This window comes from Otolemur garnettii, unplaced genomic scaffold (genome assembly GCF_000181295.1).
Source record: "Otolemur garnettii isolate 467f Iridium unplaced genomic scaffold, OtoGar3 scaffold00028, whole genome shotgun sequence".
In the NCBI taxonomy this organism is placed as follows: domain Eukaryota; kingdom Metazoa; phylum Chordata; class Mammalia; order Primates; family Galagidae; genus Otolemur; species Otolemur garnettii.
The window spans coordinates 3,401,284-3,408,314 of NW_003852423.1; the positions used below are offsets into that span (position 1 = coordinate 3,401,284).

The window sequence follows — 7,031 nt, forward strand, 5'->3', positions numbered from 1 at the left end:
TTAGCATATAGACAGGGATCTAAGGAGGGGAGACTAGGAAATGCCACCAAGGAAAGAAGTGGGATGGCTATTCTGCCTTGTATCCTGAATGTTCCCCCAAGAAATAAGATGATGAGACAGAATTGAGTCCTGGTCCTGGACATGCCACTTCCTCACTGGTTCTGCTGAGTGAGGTGCTAATATTTTGGAGCATTAGTGTCCTAGTCTGTAAGATTGGGAATAATAATACGCCCTGTTTATTTTGTTGGGTGTGTTACTACACATGCAAAGTAGAAATAATTTTAGGCCTCTGTAGGTAGCACGAGTCAGCATATTTCTGTAAGTTCATCCCATTCTGTCTTGTTTACTTCTTTAAATTTCTGCCCACTGTCAGCATCAGTCTCCTCTCATTCAAGCTTCCAGGACTACGGAAGAGCCTATTCTTCCCAGGGAAGAAATGCTATATAGGACTGAATGGATACCCGCTCTGATGGAAAACCAAGTCTCGTCAAGTCCACATTCATGAAATAATTTGGTAGAATATATCAAAACTACTTAAAATATTGTACTGTGTGGGGTGACTAATGCCTGTAATCCTAGCATTCTGGGAGGCCAAGGCGGGTGGATTGCCTGAGCTCACGGGTTCGAGACCAGTCTGAGCCAGAGAGATGAAAATAGCTGAGCAGTGTGGTGGTACCTTTAGTCCCAGCTACTTGGGAGGCCGAGGCAAGTGAATCACTTGAGCCCAAGAGTTTGAGGTTGCTGTGAGCTATGATGCCATGCACTCTACCAAGGGTGATAAAGTGACACTCTATCTGAAAAAAAAAAAAAAAAAAAAAAAAAATATATATATATATATATATACTATACTGTGAAGTTTTACCAAATTTAGGGAGTATTTCCTACAGGGGGCAGGGGTATCTCTGTAGCGTTTTCCGGAGTAGGTATATTTTGTGCAGCATCCTCTGGGGAAAGACCATATATGTAGCACTTCTCAGACTGACCCATATGAAATTGCACTATTTGCCATTTTTGACCCCCCAAATGACAATTTCATATGGCTTAGCCACATTCTTCTACTTAGGCTACCATAGTCTGCTGTAGGTTACAGAGTCATAGCATGGCTCCAGGTCTCTGGGATCATAAAGAAAATAAAATTCTCCTAAAAGCTTCTTCTAGCTATTATGAAAAACCAAAAATACTTTTTTGCCCCCTGTCATTTTGTAGATCTGCCGTATGTCTTTCTTTAATGTAACAACAAAGAAAGTAAATTGTATCTGCCACTTGTCTGGAAGAAATCTGTTTCTGCTTAGATTTAGTAAATATCAAGATGCCTCTTTACACCGGCAAAAGCTGCAAAGGTAAAAAATATGTAAACAAAAAAGAACTCCATGGCCAGGTGGGTGCATACTCCAAAGAGTATTAATTTGCATAGTAAATAGTTCAACATTGAGGAGATTATAAAATAGCAATTACTGCTGAGTTGCTATATTAGGGCTTCTATTAAAAAAAAAGACATTTAAATGCAATAGTTTGCCTTTAAAAAGAACTTCTAAAATCTTTATTTTAAAACAAGATTTTATTTATTTTTTTATCTTTTTTTTATTTTTTAAAGAGCTTTTAAATACTTTGCACATTTCTTTAGAAGAAAAGCAGAAATATTCCGGTTCAAAAAAGAAAGAAAGAAAGAAAAGTAAATAATCTGTGTTAAAAAAAGAAAATGAACCATGAACAATTTTTTATCTGTTAAAAAAATTTCTGCTGGGAGAGTGTTTCCCCATCTGAGAAGAACATGAGACACCAGTGGAGAGGTGTGGAGTCAGACCGTGTCAGGAGCAGGCGGTACACTCAGGCAGGGGGTAGACACAGAAGTCATTACATGTGAAAAAACTGCAGCCTATTTATGCTAATGGGAAGGTAGGCTTTTTCTAAAACACCATCTGTGGTTTTTCAAATGACTCAAATGTTCCAGGTAGTGTATTTCCAAGCACAGTTTCTACTTGCTTGACATACTGTAAGCATTTAACATTGGAAAAGAAATAGCTTTTTACATTAGTGTATTTTTATAGTAAATGTCACAGTTTAAATGTTCTTACATAGAACTTCTTGATTTTTTTAATAGCATTGGACTTACGAGATTTGTACGCATATATTGCATTAAGCCACTCAATTAATTGTGCATTTATATTAATAAACTTGTTTTTTTTTTTTAATCTTGGCTACCTGCTGTGATGGGAATGCTGAGACATCAAAGAAATGGGTATATTTGTATTTGTTTAGCTGAGAAAACTCCTGTTAAGTTCTTGGGGTAGGAGTGGCTTCATTTGTTAGGTTGGTGGTTTTCCAGCAAGAGTAGGAACCTAAAGGATGAGAAACAAAAAGACCAAGAAAGATATTAAAAACATTCATTAAACACCTTTTGGGTGCTAAAAAGTGGGAACTCCATTATACAGTGCTGGGATTATACCAATAAGTTGTAGACATCACAATAGCACCAGGGATTGACGTTCCCAGGGTGCCACACAAGGCACACTTTATCTACTGGTGTGTGGAAGAAGTCTGCTCTAATTAAGACACCAAAATTATCCACCCCATCTCATTAGGAGATCCAATTCCTATAAAATTTTACTTTGTATTTTTAGTAATCTTTATGAAATATTTTTGAAGTATTTATACTGTTTCGTTAAATTGAGTACTACTAATAAAAACTATCCTGGCTGGGGGTGGTGGCTCATGCCTATAATCCTAGCACTCTGGGAGGCCAAGGGCAGTGGATTTTCTTGAGCTTAGGAGTTTGAGAGCAGCCTGAATAAGAGTGAGACCCTCGACTCTACTAAAAAAATAACATGGCAGCGCACACCTATAGTCCCAGCTAAATGAGAGGCTGAGGCGAGAGGATTGCTTGAATCCAGGAATTAGTGGTTGCTGTGAACTACAATGACGCTGTGTCACTCTATCCAGGGTAAAAGAGTGAGACTCTGTCTCAAAAACAACAATACTAACAACAGTAAAAAATCCAACTCTATCCAGAAGAATATTTTTTAATGCTTAGGGCCGCACGATGACAGGACATTTTTTAAGTCAAAAATTTCAGGGCCTATGCTTTTCATTGTTGTTGTTTTTGAGGAGAAGTATGATAACATAATCCATGATAGATTTTCAACTATTAATCATTTGTTGCAATAAAGATGAAATGGTGTGGAAAACAGGAATGGAAACAATTTCAAGAGGAAGGAAAAAGTCACGCGGAATTTGACTTCCTAAGTCTGAGTTGTTTTGCTTAAGATAATGGCCTCCAGTTCCATCCATGTTGCTGCAGAAGACAGGATTTCATTATTAACAGCTGAATACTATTCCAGGGGGGAATATACACCACATTTTCTTTGTTCTAATGATGGAGGCTTCTGTTGATTATGTTGATTCCATATCTTTGCTACTGTGAATAGTGCTACAATAAACCCACTCTGCTGCCTTATTTAGAAACTCTGGGGTTATAATTCTGAGGATGATTTGATAGCATAACAGCAAAGGACATGAAAAGGCAGTCAGATGCCAAAGAGAAGTTTTCAATCATCCCTGCTAATAAGCTATTCTTCCTTTGTTTTTGACCTTTGGCAGTGGATGGGAGCAGAGGCTGGGTAGGGCCGATGTTGGACAGGAACGCACAGGTAGCCTGAACTAGATGTTAAGACAATGAAATAATTTTGCACCTTTTGGCAAACCACCACTTGCCCTGCACCAAGTGCACCCACCCCTACCCCTTCCCCTAAGATGCTTCAGCTTCTCCCTGGACTAAGGTGACCAGATTTTAACATTGGTAAGGCAGGACACCATTGATGGGGGGGTGGTTCTTAATTAAAAATTGGTCTATATGGAGCAACAAAAATTTTCATAGAATGAGAAAATAGTATTGTAATATATATTTTTTAATTTCAACGTAAGTACAATTTACAAATATAATACATTAAAAATTTATGTGTAGTATTATTTTATTCTTTGGTATATTTCTCATTTGAGTGGATTTTTTTTAGTACATTGTTGTTGTCGTTTAAAAGGTCATGAAATTTTTCACAAGAATTTGTTAAATTATATTTCACACATAAATTGGCTTTCAAAGTCTCAACACTTAATTGTGATTTTTCTGATGTCCACACTTTATTTACTGTGGAAAAAAATGCATTCAGTCTCAGCATTAGTTCCTGGTAAGGACAGCGCGTATCCCACAATTTTAGTGCATTATTGTATAGAACATGGTTTGTTTCAAAATGATGAAATATTTCTAACCATTTGTTCTCTATTGTGATTTTTGCTGATGCCCAAGATTTAACCTTTTCCTTATCAATATATATTTTTAATAATGGTACCTTGTAAGTCGGAAGTGTCACTTTCAAGGCCAGCGCTAGACTTTTTGCTGCCACTAGAAAATATAAATAATAGGAATACTGTCTGCTAAATTCATGAAATAAATAAATAAATTACTTACCTAAACTATCTGAATAGCTGATTTGTTGACATCACTTGTTTGATTAGTACTAGCACACAGTACGATGTGTGTCGCCTGAGAGACAGTTACAAAATGTTTTCGCCGTTGCTAATGCCAAAAAATGCCATTGTTCATTAAGTCCAAACAATGGTAGTCGAATTCTAACAACTGATCAACAATGAGAATTTTGATAAGCAGTTCTCAATAATCAGTTCTCAACAATTATTTGTTATTTTTAAAGTTTAACATTATAAAATTAATAAAAATAATATAAAAGTCATATCCTGGTGAAATCCCTTCCTATTCTCCTGCCTTTCCCTAGCTTGTCGTGCATTCTTTCCAAAAATTGGGACTTTTTTAAAACGCTGCAGGACGGGGGACAAATTGTTAAAAATCGGGACTGTCCTGCCAAAAAGTGGGATGTCTGGTCATCTCACCCTGGACCTCTACACCAACCTAGGATCTGGGAATTCACCAGGTGACCTCTAGCAGGGCAGAGGGACTCACAGATTCTGCTCTAGTATCTTGGCCAGCAACCGTCTGGTCAGTACTGCTAAATATTTTAAATACTATCCCTGGTTGAGAGTATCGTTTTAGACTCTTGAACTTAATTTTTAGCCTTGTGCCATTTCCTTTCTTTGCAGAACTGTTGGGCCCAATTTTTCACAGTTTGAGAACAGGCATAAACCCAGGGTTGATAGCATATGTTTGATTTATGCACGTTTTAGTGCATTTGTTACTTGTTCCTTGGTTCTGTGTTTTATGATGGTGGTGTCACTGTTTCCCTACACCATAATTTCCCGGTGCACTTCACTGCTCCTTCATCGCTCAAGAAACTGCAAGGGTCAGTGATCTTCGGTGCCACCACTTCCATTTCCTCATTACAAAAATTGACCTTCTTTCTGTTGTTTGAAAGGGCTCAGGCCACTGTCATTCAGATTTCAGGACTGCTGAACAGTAATAACAGTATAGGCCGAACAGGCAACCACCGCAGCGGCCGGGCTTTGTGCTCTGTTCCCGGAATCCATTTTGGATCTCCCGGTACAGCCAGCAGGCGCTGCTTGCAGCCGTTCCCCAGCGTTGTATTTTATAGCAGTCCCCCACTTGTCATTAAATCATTTAGCTGTATGAAAGCATTGTACTCTACTCTGAATATTTGCCAAGTTCCTTGGGCTACCTAGACAATTTCGTGTTTATAACTCACATGGCTCAACTCAATAGGTACAACTAGAGTCAAAATAAATAAATAAATAAACCAGCTAGTAATTTCTGCTAATCTACCAATTGCCTTCTCACCGGCTGTGAATCTGGTGAAAGTGTGTGTGTACCGAAGGGGCACAAACATGGGACTTGTTCAAATAGGAAAAAATAGAAAGTGCAATCAACTCTGGGAGGCCAAGGTGGGTGGATCCCCTGAGCTCACCAGTTGGAGACCACCCTGAGCTAGAGGGAGACCCCCATCTTTAAAAATAGCCGGCCATTGTGGCAGGTGCCTGTAGTCCCAGCTACTTGGGAGGCTGAGAAAAGAGAATCACTTGAGCTCAAGAGTTAGAGGTTGCTGTGAGCTATGACACAAGAGCACTCTATCAAGGGTGACCAAGTGAGACTCTGTCTCAAAAAAAAAAAAAAAAAGAAAAGAAAAAGAAAAAGAAATACAATCAAAAATAAAAAGCTGACCTCTGGTCTTTTCCATCAGCTATTTATTCTTTTTTTCTTTCCTTTCCATATATTTATTTGGAAATGTTTATATCAGTTCAGTGAAACGAGACTTGAGACACAGGTTGTCAACAGTTTAGATAACATTTGTTTATTTTAAAAAAGAGACATGAAAATTAATTACATGATGAAGGAGTTCAGAACTTCAGTGGAGTGGGCAGCTTCATGTTCGTGCCATTTCATTAATGATTTATTTCGGTCTGCATACTTTCCTAGAGCGTCACCATCTCTAAATAAGAAGTCATCCTTGTCATCTAGAACTACTTTTGCCTTCATATTTTGGGGGAAGGACTTTATCTCCAGCTTTCACACTAACTGCTTGAATCTTTCCACCTTTAGAGCTTGATCCAGCGGCCATCATTGTCACCTGCAATGCTTTTCCTTGAGATTTTTCTGGAAGCATAAGGCCTCCTTTGGTTATAGTTTCAGCTGCAGCAATACTTGGTCAAAGAGTGGAAGAATCTTTCTAGATGCTCGTCCTGCCATGACTCCTGAGGCCACCACAGCTCCTACTCTGCTCTCGCGTCCCTGCTGCAGGGACAGCCATCTATTTATTCTTTGATTTCACATCTACTATAATCCCACTGAAAACACATGTAATAAGATTAAGATAGAATTTGTCAGACTAGGGCCAACGCAACACAGCTGGTCTGGTGGGTTTAGGTCCTAAGACCTTTACCTTCTGTCTCCCATTCTTATCATTTTATAAATTTAACTCCCACCCTGAAGATACATATCTTAAATAATTTAAATAGATTGATTTAAAAGATTAACTTTTAAATTACAGCATTATAATAGATCACTAAGTTATACTGATTATTATTTAAAATTAGAGTCCATATGTTCTTTATTT

At 38.1% G+C, this 7,031-nt stretch overlaps 1 pseudogene; it reads right to left on the reverse strand.

Annotated features, from left to right (window-relative positions):
• Nucleotides 1–6,298: 6,298 nt before the first annotated feature.
• Nucleotides 6,299–6,664, reverse strand: LOC111724881 (annotated as a pseudogene).
• Between the last annotated feature and the right edge of the window lie 367 nt (nt 6,665–7,031).